Here is an 18,713-nt window from a genome sequence, read left to right as displayed (position 1 = left end):
GTGGCTCGGGCAGAAATAGAAGGGACTAAGTTCAAAGGTAAACCTGGGGGGGAGGTATAATTTCATGGGCTACTGGTGGTATTGGTGGTGATTTGTACATGGAAGAGCACAGTTTGCTGTTTAGGTGGTTGATTATATCTTTCCTGTATCTTTTCATGTTTGTATTTTGTACTTTTTTTTTTATTTGTAATTCTCAAAGTTTTCTACATACAATGGATGTGCGTACTAAGTTGCTTCAGTCATGTCTGACTCTTTGCGACCCCATGGGCTGTAGCCTGCAAGGGTTTTTGCAAGGGATTCTCCAGGCAAGAATATTGGAATGGGTTGCCATGCCCTTCTCCAGGGGATCGTCCCAACTATATACGGTACCTGACTTTATACCACATGTGGAGAAGAGCTGGTGAACGCTTGTGGGTATCAAAATGAAATTGTTGATTTGCACCTAGGAGAATTTACAATATTACTTCTCTCTGGGAAATATTTCCCTTGAAGATTTTTATTTATTTAACTAGAAAAATGAAGTAAGCACTAGATGAATCTGCTGTTCAAGGTCAGGGGAAATTGTTAAAACATAAATGTTTCAATTTTTACTAGCCCATGGTTTTAAAACAAGGTCACAGTTACTTTTAATGAACAAGTGAGTCCTTGCTTGTCTGAAGAGTCTGTGGTCAGAGTGTTTCCCAGTTAGTTTTAGAGGTCCCCAAAGGGTTGCTCCATGTGTCCTCGTAAACCAGTCTGGCAGCTGTAGTTGTCACTCGGCTCCTTATTTTCTTCTTTTTTCCCTCCTGCTCTAACTTGTACTTATCCACAACTGCTGTCTGCCAGGCCCCTATGTGAAGTGTTCATTGACTTGCTAACTGTAAAATGTATTAGGAAAAAACAGGAAAAGTCATATGAATGAGAATCTTAGCCTATCAGATTAATCTTTAAAATTAAACTATTTGGAGTTGATTCACATGTATTTCTAAGAAATAATTCAATGAGGTTAATGGACCCATCACCTAGTTTTCCTCTGTGGTTAACGTCTTGTAAAACTGTAGTATGTTATCACAACCAAGATATCCATATTGATAGTGATACAGTGAAGACACAGAACATTTCTGTCACCAATTCTGTCTCCTATGCTGCCATGCTGTAGCCCCATCCATTCCCTCCAACACTACCAGCTTCTAAACTCCTAGCAGACGTTAATCTGCTGTCCATTTCTGTAATATTTTATATTGTGAATGACACATACGTGCCAACATTTAGTAGATAGCCTTTTGAGACTGGCCTTTTTCACTCAGCACACTTCTCAGAAGATATATCCAGGTCATTGTATGTGTCAATATTTTATTCCTTTTAAATTGCTGTATAGTATTCCACAGCATTAATGTGCTGTGGTTTAGCTGTCAATCACTGAAGAATATCTGGGGTGTTTCTAATTCTAGTCTATGACAGATGAGTCTGCTGTGAAATTTGAGTACAGGTGTTTGTGTGGACATAGTTTTCAGTTTGAGGGTATAAGTGCTAAGGAATACAACAGCTGTGTTATTTTATAGTTACATATTTTATTCTTTAAGAAACTGTTTTCCAAAAAAAAGAAACTATTTTCCAGAGTAGACTTTTCATTGAATATAGGATACTGTCAAGGAAGTTCTTTTAATTCATCCATTGAGCAACTTTTGGTTACTTCTGTTAGGTCTTCAGGACTTCTGATGAGAAATTTGCTCCCCTTCCAGTTATTGGTAAGGTATTTCTCTGTCATTGCTTGTAAAATTTATTCTTTGTTTTTAGTTTTCAAAAACTTGATTCTGATGTGTCTTGATATGAATTTATTGGGATTCATCCTATTTAAGATTCATTTGCTAAGCTAAGTCGCTTCAGTCGTGTCCGACTCCATGGGACCCCATAGATGGCAGCCCACCAGGCTCCCCCGTCCCTGGGATTCTCCAGGCAAGGACACTGGAGTGGGTTTCCATTTCCTTCTCCAATGCATGAAAGTGAAAAGTGAAAGTGAAGTCGCTCAGTCGTGTCCAACTCTTAGCGACTGTTAGCCCGCCAGGCTCCTCCATCCGTGGGATTTTCCAGGCAAGAATACTGGAGTGGGGTGCCATTGCTTCTGGTTACATGTGCTTTAATTTGCTTCCTGGGGGTCCTGGAGGCTGCTTTCCAGGCGGAGGCACTAGGCTGGGCTCTCCTGCAGCAGGCCCCCCATGCCAGCCCTGCAGACCCTCGGGAAGGGCCGTGTCCTCCTCCAGGCCACCCATGCCTTCCACGAGCTCCTCGTAGGTGATCTCGGCAAACGGCCACGGCCCGAGCAGCTCCACGTTGTCGGCCTGCTCCAGCACCTCCTTCTCCAGCAGCCGCCTGCCCACCTTGTCCACCTGCTCGCAGCAGCATGTGAGCAGGTCCAGGGTGTGCGCATGCGCGGAGCCCATGAGCCGCCGCACCTCCTCATCTGTGAGCTGGGCCTGGCCTAGCTGAACGGCTTCTCCACCAGCGCCTCGCCTAGCCGTCGGAGATCGAAGGACAACCTGGCCCAGCTTCTCGTTCATCCCGAACTGCACGATCTGGGTATAGGTGCTCTGGGTGACCTTCCTCAGGTCGTCCTGGGCCCCCGTGGTGACCTTCCTGAAGAACAGCTGCTCAGCCACACGGCCGCCCAGCATGGCACACATGAGGTCAAAGAGCTGCTCCCGTGTGTACAGGTACTGCTCCCTGGGCAGGCACTGGGCATAGCCGAGCCCCTTGCCCCGGGGGACGATGGACACCTTGAGCAGCGGGTCTGTGTGTTCCAGGAACCCGCCCACCACCACATGGCCAGCCTTGTGGTTGGCCCCGGTCATCATCTCACCAGGCTGCAGGACCTGTGTCTTCTTCTCAAGGCCTCCAATGACCCTCTCGATGGCCTGCTTGAAGTGCTTCTTCCCGACAAGAGGGGTTTAGGTGGTGGGCGGCGATCAGGGTGGCTTCATTGCAAACATTAGAAATATCAGCACCTGTGAAGCCTGGAGTGAGGGCGGCAAGATTCTTCTCCAGGGCATCCTTGCTGAGGCTCTTGTCCAACTTGAGCGGACGCAGGTGGACCCTGAAGATAGATGACCTGCCTTTGATGTCTGGGGGGCCAATGTAAATCTGATGGTCGAAGCAGCCCGGCCGCATCAGGGCTGGGTCAAGGACGTTGGGGCAGTTGTGGTAGAGTTGAATCTGTCCATCTCCACGAGCAGCTGGTTCAGGGTGTTCTCCTGCTCACTCTGGCCTCCGAAGTGCCCGTGGTCATGCTTCCGGCCAATTGCATCAATCTTGTCCATAAACAAGATACAGGGAGCTTTTTCCGGGCCATTGCAAACATGTCACAAACCCGAGCTGGGCCAATGCCAACAAACATCTCCAGGAACTCAGACCCATTCACAGTGATGAAGGGCACACTAGCCTCCCTTGCGGTTGCCTTGGCGAGAAGTGTCTTGCCGGTACCGGGAGGACCTGTGAGCAGGACTCCCTTTGGAATTTTGGCCCCAAGGTCCTGGTACTATTTGGGGTTCTTCAGGAAATTCACAAACTCCATGATCTCCAGCGTGGCTTCTTCGCAACCAGCCACGTCTGCAAACCACACACTGATGTCGTCCTTGATGATCTTGGTTATTGTCTCACCAATGCCAAAGAGGCCCCCTCCTCGCCCACCACGCCCAGCCCCCATCGGACCTCTCCTCATGGCATAGAGGAAGATGCCAATCAGGAGAAGGGTGGGCACCAGGCTTCGCAAGAAAGTCCCATCACTCTTGGTGGTGTAGACCATGGCCGTCTGGTTGGGGGGCTTGATGCCTAGCTCCCATTGGGCAGTCTCCAGGTTGCGCTCGAAGTTGTCCACACTGCCAATGCTGAACCACGCATACTTCTCGAGTGATGTCTCAGGGGCAGGAATAACATGCACGAATTGCTTATTCACCACTTCCAGCCGATCCACCAGACCCCTCGCCAGGTGATACTGCACGAAGTGCTTCCAAGTGATTTCCTTCCCAGGATCTCGGAAATAGAAGTAGAGAAATCCTGCAGCGACACCTGCCCCCAGCACGGCCAGACTGCGGAGATCCTTGTTGTCCCAGGGCACCTTCCCCTTCTGCATTTGTTTCCACCAGGCAAAGTCATCCCGCTTTCCTCCTCTCTTCCCTCCGTCCGCTCCAGGACCAGCATCCTTTGGTTCACTAGTTCCTTTGGGTTCCTTTGGGTTTCCCTAAGATTCACTTAGCTTCTTGAATTTGTAAATTTATGTCTGCCATATTTGGGCAATTTTCAGCCATTATTTATTTGAATTATTTTTAGCCCTGCCCTTTTTCTCCTTTTCTTCCGAGTCTCTGATGACATAAATGTTACATCTTTTGTTATAGTCCCACAGTTCTTCAGACTCTGTTAATTTTTTCAGTCTATTTTCTCTCTCTTCTTTTTTTCCAGATTGGGTAATTTCTGTCTTCCAATTTAGTGATTGTTGTCTTTATCTCTCTCATTCTACTCTTGAGTTCATCTATTCAGTTATTTATTTTGGTTCTTGAAATTTTCAGCTCCTAAACTTCCATTTGGTTTTATTTATGTTAACTATTTCTTTGCTGAGACTTTCCAGTTTCTTTCTGCTTCAAGTGTACAAGTATAACTTGTTTTATTGTGCTTTGCAGATATTGTGTGTGTGTGGTTTTTTTTTAACAAGTCAAAGGTTTGTGGTAACTCTGCGTTTAGCAAAACTATTAATACCAGTGCCATTTTCCTAACAACATTTGCTTGCTTCATGTTTCTGTGTCACATTTAAGTAATTTTCACAGTGTTTCAAATGTTTTTGTTATTATTGTATTTGCTATGGTGATCTATAATCAATAATTTTTGATGTTACTACTACAGCTTGCTGAAGGCTTAGATGATGGTTAGCATTTTTTAGCTGGAAAACACTTTTTAATTAAGGTATATACATTTTTTAAAGACATGATACTATTGCACACTTAATAGAATACAGTCTAGTGTAAGTAGAACTTTTGTATACACTGAGAAACCAAACTTTCATATGTACCGAGAAACAGTTAGAACTGGACATGGAACAACAGACTGGTTCCAAATAGGAAAAGGAGTACATCAAGGCTGTATATTGTCACCATGCTTATTTAACTTATATGCAGAATACGAGAAACGCTGGGCTGGAAGAAACACAAGCTGGAATCAAGATTGCTGGGAGAAATATCAAGAACCTCAGATATGCAGATGACTCCACCCTTATGGCAGAAAGTGAAGAGGAACTAAAAAGCCTCTTGATGAAGATGAAGGAGAAGAATGGAAAAGTTGGCTTAAAGCTCAACATTCAGAAAACGAAGATCACGGCATCTGGTCCCATCACTTCATGGGAAATAGATGGGGAAACAGTGAACAGTGTCAGACTTTATTTTGGAGGGCTCCAGAATCACTGCAGATGGTGATTGCAGCCATGAAATTAAAAGATGCTTACTCCTTGGAAGGAAAGTTATGACCAACCCAGATAGCATATTCAGAAGCAGAGACATTACTTTGCCAACAAAGGTCCGTCTAGTCAAGGCTATGTTTTTTCCAGTAGTCATATATGGATCTGAGAGTTGGACTGTGAAGAAAGCTGAGTGCTGAAGAATTGATGCTTTTGAACTGTGGTGTTGGAGAAGACTCTTGACAGTCTCATGGACTGCAAGGAGATCCAACCAGTCCATTCTAAAGGAGAGGAGTCCTGGGTGTTCTTTGGAAGGAATGATGCTGAAGCTGAAACTCCAGTACTTTGGCCACCTCATGCAAAGAGTTGACTCATTGGAAAAGACTCTGATGCTGGGAGGGATTGGGGGCAGGAGGAGAAGGGGACGACAGAGGATGAGATGGCTGGATGGCATCACTGACTCGATGGATGCGACTCTCAGTGAACTCTGCGAGTTGGTGATGGACAGGGAGGCTTGATGTGCTGCAACTATGGGGTCGCAAAGAGTCGGACATGACTGAGCGACTGAACTGAACTGATTGAGAAACCAGAATATTTGTGTGACTCATTTTGTTGCAATTGTCTGGAAATTAACACCCAAGTATCTGAGGTAGGCTTGTATTCATAATTGTGCATCAAAACATTTTTAAGGTCCTTTAAAGATCTTCAGATAATTCTGACATCCCTTTTGTCTCAGTGTTGGCATCTAATGATTATCTTTTTTCATTCCCTCTGTGGTATTCATGATTATTGCTATGACACATAATCCTTAGTTGAAACCTGGGAATTTTGGGTTATAAGACTCTGAATCTTATTTAAACCTTCTGTTTTAACTGGATTATTTTGACTCTCCTCAGCAGGGAAAGAGGGAAAAGGTGCCACCCCTTACTTGTTCTGTGAGTGTTGAAGTCCGGGTTATCTACTGGCCTCTGTTGACACTTGAGCAAGGATGGGGAATCTTCTGGATACAAGTGAAAGGGATTGGAAATTCCTGTTGCACCCTAGATTTCCATGATAATTCCCTGGCCGGCAGAGGTCAGAGCTCCTCATGATTTCTTGCCGCATGGTTTTCACTGATGCCAATGGGTAGGCAGTGGCCTCATTACCACTGGGTGGTGGTCAAAGTCCTGATTCTACTAGTCATCTTGTGTGTTGCAACACCACTCCAATGGGAAAGAGGCAAGGTGCCTCTTTACTCTCAGGTGGGGATGGAAACAGCCTCGTTTCTAGGCCTCTGCTGGTTTAGGTGGGGATGTGGGCACAATTTTTCCCCCTGTGATGTTCAGCAGAAGTAGAGAGACAGTTGTCTAAAAGTTACAAACTTTATCTCTAGGCTGCCCCTTTGTAATCTTTTGGCTAGAGAGAGAGTTGGCTTTGTTGAGGTTTTCTGTTTTATTTTTTAATTGGTAGAAAGTTGCTTAACAATGTTGTGTTGGTTTCTGCTGTATAACAACACGGCTCAGTCATAATGATATATGTGTACCATAATGATCTGAGGATATATATATCCCTTCCCTCTTGAGCCTCCCTCCCCTCCCCTCATCGCACCACTCTGGGTCATCACAGAGTGCCAGGCTGGGCTCCCTGAGTTATTTAGCACCTTCCCACTAACTATCTGTTTTACACGTGACAGTGTATATATGTCAATGCTACTTCCTCCATCTGTCCCACCCTCACCTTCCCCTGCTGTGTCCACAAATCTGTTTTCTACTAGGCTCATCAATATGCATTTTCTAGATTCCTTATATATGTGTTAATATATAATATTTATTCTTTTCTTTCTGACTTGCTTCATTCTGTGTAGGAGGCTCTAGGTTCACTCACCTCACTACAACAGACTCAGATTCATTCCTCTTTATAGCTGAGTAATATTCCATTTATAAATATACCAGAACTTCTTTATCCATTCATCTGTCAATGGACATTGAAGTTGCTTTTATGTCCTGGTGATTGTAAATATTGCTGCAGTGAACACTGGGTACATGTGTCTTTTAGAATTGTGATTCTCTCAAGGTATATGCCCAGTAGTGGGATTGCTGGCTCAGATGGTAGATTTATTCCTAGCTTTTTAAGGAACCTCCGTACTATTTTCCGTAATGGCTGCATCAGTTTGCATTCTTACCAACAGCGCAGGATGATTCCTGTTTCTCTACATTTTCAGTGTTTATTGTTTATAGATTTTTTGATGATGACCATTCTGATCATTCTGGTGTGCGGTGATACTCATAGTTTTGATTTGCATTTCTCTAATAATGAGCTTCCAGATAGCTCACTTGGCAAAGAATCCGCCTGCAATGCAGGAGACCCTGGTTTGATTCCTGGGTCAGGAAGATCCACTGGAGAAGGGATAGGATCACCCACTTCAGTGTTCTTGGGTTTCCCTTATGGCTCAGCTGGTAAAGAATAATGAGCAGGGTTGACCATCTTTTCATGTGTTTATTGGCTATCTATATGTCTTCTTTGGAGAAGTGTTTGTTTAAATCTTCTGCCCATTTTTTGATAGGGTTATTTTTCTGATATTGAGCTGCATGAGCTGCTTGTATATTTTGGAGATTAACCCTTTGTTAGTTGCTTTGTTTGCAATTATTTTCTCCCCTTCTGAAGGTTGTCTTTTCATCTTATTTATAGTTTCCTTTGCTGTGCAAAAGCTTTTAAGTTTTATTAGGTCCCATTTGTTTATTTTTGTTTTTATTCCATTACACTAGGAGGTGGGTCAGAGAGAATCTTGCTGCAATTTACATCAGAGTGTACTGCCTATGTTTTCCTCTGAGAACTTTATAATCTCTGACCTTACATTTAGGTCTTTAATCCATTTTGAGTTTATTTTTGTGTGTGGTGTTAAGAAGTGTTCTAGTTTCATTCATTAAATGTAGCTGTCCAGTTTTCTCAGCACCACTTATTGAAGAGATTGTCTTTTTGCATTGTATATTCTTGCCTCCTCTGTCATATAAGTTGTACATAGGTGAGTAAGTTTATCTCTGGGCTTTCTACCTTGTTCTGAAAGAGATAGGAATACCAGACCACCTGACCTGCCTTTTGAGAAATCTGTGTGCAGGTCAGGAAGCAACAGTTAGAACTGGACATGGAACAACAGACTAGTTCCAAATAGGAAAAGGAGTACGTCAAGGCTGTATATTGTCACCATGCTTATTTAACTTATATGCAGAGTACATCATGAGAAACGCTGGACTGGATGAAGCACAAGCTGGAATCAAGATTGCTGGGAGAAATATCAAGAACCTCAGAAATGCAGATGACACCACCCTTATGGCAGAAAGTAAAGAAGAACTAAAGAGCCTCTTGAAAGTGAAAGAGGAGAGTGAAAAGTTGTTAAAGCTCAACATTCAGAAAACGAAGATCATGGCATCCAGATCCATCACTTCATGGCATATAGATGAGGAAACAGTGGAAATGGTGACAGACTTAATTTCTGGGGGGCTCCAAAATCACTGCAGATGATGACTGCAGCCATGAAACTAAAAGACACTTACTCCTTGGGAGAAAAGTTATGACCAACCTAGACAGCATATTAAAAAGCAGAGTCATTACTTTGCCAACAAAGATCCATCTAGTCAAGGCTATGGTTTTTCCAGTGGTCATGTATGGATATGAGAGTTGGACTATAAAGAAAGCTGAGTGCTGAAGAATTGATGCTTTTGAACTGTGGTGCTGGAGAAGACTCTTGAGAGTCCCTTGGACTACAAGCAGATCCAACCAGTCCATCCTAAAGAAAGTCAGTATTGAGTGTTCATTGGAAGGACTGATGTTGAAGCTGAAACTCCAATACTTTGGCCACCTGATGCAAAGAAGTGACTTATTGGAAAAGACCCTGATGCTGGGAAAGATTGAAGGCAAGAGGAGAAGGGGATGACAGAGGATGAGATGGTTGGATGGCATTACCGACTTAATGGACATGAGTTAGAGTAAACTCTGGGAGTTGGTGACGGCTAGGAAGGCCTGGCGTGCTGTGCTTCATGGGGTCGCAGAGTCAGACACAACTGAGCGACTGAACCGACTTGGACTTCTACCTTGTTCCATTTGTCTATATTTCTGTTTTTGTGCCAGTACCATACTGTCTTGATGACTGTAGTTCCGTAGTATAATTTGAAGTCAGGGAGGTTGATTCCTCTTTTTTTCTTTCTCAAGATTGCTTTGACTATTCAGGGTCATTTGTGTTTCCATACAAATTGTGAACTTTTTTGTTCTAGTTCTGTGAAAAATGCCATTGGTAATTTGATAGGAATTACATTGAATCTGTAGATTGAGTAGTATAGTAGTCATTTTCACAATGTTAATTCTTCCAATCTGAGAACATGATATGTATCGCTCCACCTGTTTGTGTTGTCTTTGATTTCTTTCATCAGTATCTGATGTTTTTCTGCATGTAGGTCATATGTCTCTTTAGGTAGGTTTATTCCTAGGTATTTTATTACTTTTTGTTGTGGTGGTAAATGGGATTGTTTCCCTAATTTCTCTTTCTGATTTTTTCATTTTAGTATATAGGAATGCAAAGGATTTTTGTGTATTAATTTTATATCCTGTGACTTTACTAAATTCATTGATTAGCTCTACTATTTTTTTGTGGTGTTTTTAAGGTTTACTATGTATAGTATCATGTCATTTGGAAACAGTGAAATTTTTGCTTCTTTGTTTTCCAGTCTGAATTCCTTTTATTCCCGCCCCCCCCATTTTTGCTGTGGATAGGAATTCTAAAACAATATTGAAATAGTGGTGATAATGGACACTCTTGTCTTGTTCCTGATCTTAGAGGAAATGCTCTCAGTTTTTCAGCATGAGAATAATGCTTGCTGTGGGTTTGTCATATATTGCCTTTATCGTGTGGAGGTAAGTTTCTTCTATGTCAGTTTTCTAGAGAGTTTTATCATAAATGGGTATTAAACTTTGTCAAAAGCTTTTTCTGCATCTAATTGAGATGATCATATGGTTTTTCTTTCCATTTATTCATATGGTATATCACATTGATTGATTCATGTACACTAAAGAATCCTTGCATCCCTGGAATAAACTCCCCTTGATCATAGTGTATGATTCTTTTAATGTGTTATTGAATTCTGTTTCCTAGAACTTTTTGTTGAGGATTTTTGCAACTATGTTCATCAGTGATATTGGCCTGTAATTTTCTTTTTTTTTGTGACATCTTTGTTTGGTTTTGGTATCAGGGTGGCCTAGTAGAAGAGACTTTCTTTAAGAAAAAAATTATCTGCACTTATTGGTGTTTCTAGATTGTTAGCATCTTCAGTTCCAAATCTGGGTATATGAGGCAAAAGAAAGCATAGGGAGCTCACCACTATGCAATTTCAGAGTCCTTAGCTACTCTGCCTACTTCTATCAGTCACTGTTTTCTTATGTTATATATATGTGTGTGTGTATATCTTGTATTCTGTTGTTATTTGTGGTCGTGGGAGGATTAGGGAAAAGTGCGCTCACTCTATCTAGATCATAAATTTAAAAAATTATTCATTCAGCCCATTGGTTTTTGGTGAATTGGATTTTGGCCAGCTGATGTTTGCTGAGTTGTCCTAGAACTGTTAAATCAATAGAATTAACAGGGAAAACTGGGCGGAAAAATTTGTAAGCAGATTGGAGCTGTGCTCTGATATCCTCAGTTCTTCTTGAATGGCCCCTGAAAACTGTAATAGCATGTGTGTGAGTGCTCGGTTGTGTCCAACTATTTGCTACCCCATGGACTGTAGCTGCCAGGCTCCTCTGTCCATGTAATTTTCCAGGCAAGAATACTGGAGTGGGTTGCCATTTGCTACTCCAGGGGGTCTTCCTGACCCAGGGATTGAACCTGCATCTGAATACTTAATATTTTTATAGCAATTTCCTGTTTAAAAATACTTTCTTAAATATCTGATATGTATAAATGATTCATATTAAAATATACCAACTATCTCTTTGTGAGAAGTAACTATAGTTTAATAATTTAATAGTTTTAAGAGTAATTAAGACAAACCATAGGTTCTTAGGTGGATCCTTGGGAATAAGAAAGGTTCACATAGTTAACAAGATGACTTGCTGAGTTAAAGTTAAATGCTGAGTTACTGAGTGAAAGTGTAAGTTGCTCATTGTCTGACTCTTTGCGACCCCATGGACTCTACAGTCCAAGGAATTCACCAGGCCAGAATACTGGAGCGGGAAGTCGTTCCCTCCTCCAGGGGATCTTCCAACCCAGGTCTTCCACATTGCAGGCAGATTCTTTACCAGGTGAGCCACAAAGGAAGCCCAAGAATGCTGGAGTGGGTAGCCTGTTCCTCCTCCAGCGGATCTTCCCGACCCAGGAATCAAATGCTGAGTTACTAAAGCTAACTGAATTACTGAGATTTCCTTTCAAGGGTAACCAAACCATTTGTGATATTAACCTTTCATTTTCAAAGGCAGCTAAACTTCATGTTATCTATGGTAATGATTCAGAATCTTAGAGTTTCACTGTACCGCCACACGACTCATCCCTCCTTGAATCACATCACACCATAGATTTCAAAGAGCGATGCATCAACTAAGTTCAGTGCACTGTCTGGCGTATTTCATACCAAGGACTTAAAAAAAATTTGAGAAATCATTTAAATCAGTGGATTTTACTGATTTAAGAATTTTTAAGGCCAATAATAAGGATTTTTGTCTTATTCCAAAAAAGTTGAGTAATCTAGAAATAATCAATCCACGTTCCCTTCGCCAAATGCAGTTTCAAATTGAAGTCTGGTTAATTCCAACTAGTCTCATTTGTTCTACCTATAGGTTCTTAAATGATTGAGTTAACTTGATACTTTTCAAAGATCAGTGGGCCCAACTGAAGTAGGCCCATTCCTATACCTGAGCTTCCCTGGTGGCTCAGCAGTAAAGAATCTGTCTGCAACGCAGGAGACACAGGTTCGATTCCTGGGTCAAGAAGATACCCTGGAGGAGGATACAGCAACCCACTCGAATCCCACAGACAGAGGAGCCTGGCAGGTTATAGTCCGCAGGGTCGCAAAGTGTGGGACACAACCGGAGTGACTGAGCATGTTTCCATGCATTCCTATACCTACAGTAATAGAAGAAAAGAATATGCTGTAGGATATCCAGAATTGTATCCAAAAATGTTTTTGTATTTAAAATAACTATATTACTTACGTTTCAAGCTTTTTATTGTAAGAACTAAAACCTGGAATCAATTTATCATCTTATTTAGTGGATTTCATAATTATTTAAAGATTGTCTCATCTTTATTAGTGCATTTTAAATGTCAGATACTTGCTTCAATGGACAATGTGTATAAGATATGTCATATTTTATTAAATGAGATTATAGATTAGACTCACATCATAGGAGAAATTAATACTTGTTGGCCACTATATGGTAAGCACTGTACTAAGTGATTCTCAAAATCGCCTCCCATCATCTCCCCAACTAACCTAATTTTCAACTTGGGTAGAAGGAGACTAATGAAAGTTAAGTGATTTATTCAAAATCCTCACACACAGAAAACTAGGAGCACTAGTGTCCACTCAAATCTGTCTATTTTGGAAACCAATACACTTCCTTTAAACCTTGCCTTCTTTATTTATCTTAATTTCCCCTTTCATTTTAGTTTACTTGTTTACAGTTTTTCCTTTATCAGTTCTACATACCAGTTATTCTTTTCCATGAGCCATCTTTTGTGAGTCAAGACTATTTTTCCTAGAAGGCAATTTGTATAGTAAAAGTTGAGGATATTTTCTGACAGATCTTACATTACTTTTTTTTTTCTACCATTGTTCTCCAGAAAGCTCCCTATACATTTCATTCCTTAAAATCCTGTGAGTTTGAACATTTCTGTTCTCCCTGTCATCACTGCAGCGTCTCAGAAAAGAATCTCATTCCATATGCTTTCAGGCGCTCAAGGAACCAAAACATGAAAACCTGGAATTTGTCATTACCCATTTGGCCTCTGGTCCATCAAATCCAGTAGCTTGCCTCCAGGAGAGATCAGTCCTTGACTCCTCAAAAGAATCTCTTCCCTCTCTTATATACTTGGTTAATTGGAAAAGGCTGTTTTTTAGGTAAAAGATTCTGCTTCATCTGGATAGCAACCAAGTCAGCCATATGGGAAGGAAAATAATCTAGTGAGTTGCAAAATAAGAAATCATGGTCCATGTGTTCCCCCGGATGACTTTCTATGGGATATGAGGCTCCATCTCTTTGAGTTTCAGTTTATAGCTCTTTAAATGGGGATATCCTTGGCTCCATTACTAAGATTTGAGAATATAATAAATATGCACATGATAATTAAATCTCTATACCCAGTGAAGGAGCTCTTTTGGAGTTTTCCCCCTTTCTGACCACCAAGGAATGTTATTTATTTATTTATGCGTGTCTGTCTTTGGTGTTGCTGGGTCTTCATTGCTGTGTGTGGGTTTTTCTCTAGTTGCGGCAACTGGGAGCTTTTCTTTATCATGGTACGTGGGCTTCTCACTGTGGTAGCTTCTCTTGTTGCAGAGCTTGGGCTCTAGAGCATGTGGGCTTCAGTAGTTGTGATGCATGGGCTCAGTGGTTGTGGCTTTGGGCTCTAGAGTGCAGGCTCAGTAGTTGCACACAGGCTTAGTTGCCCTGTGGCATGTGGAACCTTCCCTGACCAGGGATCGAACCTGTGTCCCCCATTGGCAGGCGTGTCTTAACCACTGGACCACCAGGGAAGTCCAAGGAATGTTAAATCAACTGATCCAACACTGTTTACAAAGTTAGGAATTTTGCTTCTTCTCATTTCATGCACCAGTCTATTTGTGAAAATGTGTTGAGGACCTGAAAGTCTTGAATGATGGTCTTGATGCAGAAACACATTGGCCAACAGAAGTCACTGTTTCCTGTATTTGCTCTTCTATTCTATGGATATGTCTTAGACTTACTAGCTCACTTGACCATGAAACACACTTCAAAGAAATATGGCAGAGTCAATGACAGGGTAAGAATGAAGGTATTAGTCAAATTAGGAGTAAGAATTCTATTTATCTATGCATTTCTATGGTAACTTTTTCTTTAGTGAAAGAAACACCAGAGAACAGCTGTATACTCTCTGCCTAAAAATGAAGCCTATGAAAGAAAAGAGGATCTGGAAGAAACTCTGGTATCAGACCAGGTGACCATGGGAGTTATTCAATAGGTATTATATGTTGTCAAGAAATCTTTTCCTTCCAGAAACTGAAAGGAAAATAGCCTTAGCCTTTTATGAGAAGTGGGAGAGATTGTCAAGCAATGTAGTGGATAAATTGAGGACTGTTACATCCAGTCCATTCTAAAGGAGATCAGCCCTGGGATTTCTTTGGAAGGAATGATGCTAAAGCTGAAACTCCAGTACTTTGGCCACCTCATGTGAAGAGTTGACTCATTGGAAAAGACTCTGATGCTGGGAGGGATTGGGGGCAGGAGGAGAAGGGGACGACAGAGGATGAGATGGCTGGGTAGCATCACTGACTCGATGGACGTGAGTCTGAGTGAACTCCGGGAGTTGGTGATGGACAGGGAGGCCTGGAGTGCTGCGATTCATGGGGTTGCAAAGAGTCGGACATGACTGAGCGACTGAACTGACATGTGTGTACAAATCAAGATATTAATAAAGTGCAAAAAATGTTATTTCTTTCTGGAAACTACAGGAGTCTGAAACTATTGTAGTTGTCATTCAAACACTGAAACTGTGTAGGTGATTCAAAGTGGTAATGTCAATGAATTCATTCAAATTATTTTCCTATAGTAATTCAGCTTTAAGAAATGTCAGGGATTTTGTAATCTCCGAAGTGGCCTGTGTCAGTCTGTCTTGTTACTTATATGATGGTCATATTCTCCTAAATACAGTGTGAAATTCACTCCCCTGGAGAATGGGATAACTCTTTCTAGAATGATTTAAGTAAGAAGAAAGAGAGTTAATAGACTTAACTCTCTTATGTTAATACATAAGGAGATACAGAAAGTAAGTTTTTGTATGGTGATTCAGATATTGCTATGAGATTACAAATACAACATGAAGGCCATGGAGGGCTGGTGCCTACTACTACTGGCCATTTTGCTGGCATGTGAGTGACCACTGAAAGGGTTAATGAATAGCTGCAATTTGAAATATCACATTTATGTGATTTAATCACCTTTAAGTACCCAAAGAACAATGAAAAGATTTGGTTCATCTACTGAGGTGTTTCATGTAATAAAACATTATGATAGACTGAGGGGTATTGGGTTTTATAGTGTCTTTATACTAAACATATCACATCTGTCATTTCTAACTGATAAAGCTTTAATTACTCAGGTTAGTTAAATGTGAAGTGATGATCTAATGGAGCTTTACACCTGATAATAGCTGCATAGAAGAGAAAATACGAATAACAAGGTCCTTGCTCTATACATAGGTGATAAGCAAGACCATATCTTGAAGTTTTAAAATATTTTAACAAAGCAATAACACTTTATTGATTTTATCTCTTTTCTTTGACATCATTACTTAGGGCAAACATTCTGAATGTGAGTTTGTAAGATGTTGAAATGAACATGGAAAAATTTGAAATTGCATCAGATTGACAAATTTAGCTCAAACAACTATGGAGTACAATATGAATATATTAGATGTTAATTAATTAATTAGACATTAATTCATTCTATGCTCTTGTAGATAAACTAGTAAACTCACATAATGGTAGCCAGATCATACAACTTTTGGAAGATAATTTGGAAATATGTGTTTGCTTCCAATTAATTCCACTGCTGGGATGTTATCTTAAGAAAATAGTCCAATATATATGAAGAAAAGCTGTACCTTCCAGTATATGCATAGCAGCGTTATTTATACTGGTAAGTAATTGGAAATAAAATGTCCAGAAATAAGGTAGCTGATATTATGGCACATTACATAACTATTAAGTTCATAATTATGGAGTCTATCAGCATGAAAAATGCTTATGTTATTTTCTCAAAGAAGACATCGAGATGGCCAACAGGCACATGAAAAGATGCTCAACATTGATAAATTTTAGGGAAATGCAGATAAAAACCACAGTGAGGTATCACCTCACACCAGTCAGAATGGCTGTCATCAAAAAGTCTGCAAATAAGAAATGCTGGAAATGGCACGGAGAAAAGGGAACTCTCCTCCACCATTGGCGGGAATGTAAATTGGTGCAACCACTATGAAAAACAGTATCGAAGTGCCTTAAAAATTCATAGAACTAAACTAAATAGAGCTACTATATGATTTAGTAATCTCGCTCCTGGGCATATATCTGGAAAAGATGGAAGACTCCAATTTGAAAAGGTTCATTCACTCCAGTGTTAATGACAGCACTATTTATAATAGCCAAGACATGGAAATAACATAAATGTCCATCAACAGATGAGTGGACAAAGAAGATGTGGTGTATTTATATATATGTGTGTGTATGTGTATATATTAGCCATAAAAAGAATGAAACAATGCCATTTGCAGCAACATGGATGGACCTAGAGAATATCATACTAAGTGAAGACAAAGACAAAGATTATATGATATCACTTATATATGGGATCTGAAAAATAATGCAAATGAAGCTATTTACAAAACAGAAACTGATTCATAGACATAGAAAAGAAACTTATGGTAACTAAAGGGGAAAGGGAGGTAGGGAAGAGATAAATGAGGAGTATGGGATTAGCAGATATACTCTACTATATATAAAATAGATAAGCAACAAGGATTTACTGTATGACACAGGGAACAATATCCAATGTATTGTAATAACCTGTAATGGAACATAATATAAAAAATATAACTTTGCTATATGCCTGAAACTAACACAGTATTATGAATCAACTATATTTCAATAAAAAATGCTTGTGTCATAATGTTAAGTGAAAAAACTTAAAACTACATACATGATATTTTAATAAATTTTGTGTGTTTACTATTTATAGTTTAAAAATATTTGAAACAGAGCTACAAGTAAGTAAGTTTATGCACAAGAAGGCAAATCTGAAGGAAACACATAATTGTGTATTTGGGGGGATTGTTCTGTTTTCCATCTTTTATAATGTGTTTTAATTACTTTTATAAAACAAATTATAATTGAAAAATAAATCCTACTCCATCCCCATCCATAGGGAGAAATTTAGAGAGAGGAAATTATAGAGCTGTAAGAAGAAGGAAAATTAAAAAGAAGGTCAAGTTGAAAGTTAATGACAAAATGGTGAATGAAGAAATATATAGACATGAGGAAAACATTCTGGTGGGATGTTAGGCAAATCTGGACAGATACATCAATGACTTTGAAATTCACAGCAGATAACTGAAATCTGATGATCAGTTACATGGGGAAATTGTTTTTTAAAAAAAGCAGCTAAAATATATGGTGGAAACATGATCTGGAAAAAAAATTCAACAACATGGCAAATGGAGAGATGAAGGACAACGAATTACCTTGAGTTGCATCCAGGTTCTTGGAACAGTCTCACAGCATCATCTATGAATTTTGGTGAGTAGCAAGTCAGGATATCAATACTAAGGACTTGGATCAAAGTTGGAAATCGTCCCAAGGAAACTTGGCTGAGCAGGAGACTATGCAAAGAATTGAAGATCAGTCGGTTTGGTCGCTCAGTTGTGTCCGTCTCTCAGTGACCCCATGGACCTCAGCACATTAGGCTTCCCTGTCCATCACCAACTTCTGGAGCTTGCTCAAACTCATGTCCCTGAAGTCAGTGATACCATACAACCATCTATCTCATCCTCTGTCCCCTTCTCCTGCCTTCAGTCTTTCCCAGCATCAGGGTCTTTCCCAGTGAATCAGTTCTCTGCATCAGGTGTCCAAAGTATTGGAGTTTCAGCTTCAGCATCAGTCCTTCCAGTGAATCTTCAGGACTGCTTTCCTTTAGGATGGACTGGTTGGATCTGCCTGCAGTTCAAGGGGCTCTCAAGAGTCTTCTCCAACACCACAGTTCAAAAGCATCAATTCTTCAGCGCTCAGCTTGCTTTATAGTCCAACTCTCACATCCATACATGACTACTGGAAAAACCATAGCTTGGACTAGATGGGCCTTTGTTGGCAAAGTAATGTCTCTGCTTTTTAATATGCTGTCTAGGTTTGTCACAGCTTTTCTCCCAAGGAGCAAGTGTCTTTTAATTTCATGGCTGCAGTCACCATCTGCAGTGATTTTGGAGCCCAATAAAATAAAGTCTGTCACTGTTTCCATTGTTTCTCTATCTATTTGCCATGGAGTGATGGGACCTGATGCCATGATCTTACAATTCAAAGAATTGAAGATAGAA

General features: G+C 40.6%; 1 pseudogene; it reads right to left on the bottom strand.

Annotated features, from left to right (window-relative positions):
- LOC102185105 overlaps positions 2,106-18,713 on the bottom strand; it is a 52,447-nt pseudogene continuing 35,839 nt past the window's right edge.

This window comes from Capra hircus, chromosome 14 (assembly GCF_001704415.2).
Source record: "Capra hircus breed San Clemente chromosome 14, ASM170441v1, whole genome shotgun sequence".
Taxonomy (NCBI): Eukaryota; Metazoa; Chordata; class Mammalia; order Artiodactyla; family Bovidae; genus Capra; species Capra hircus.
This window is presented reverse-complemented; position numbering and strand designations above follow the sequence as displayed.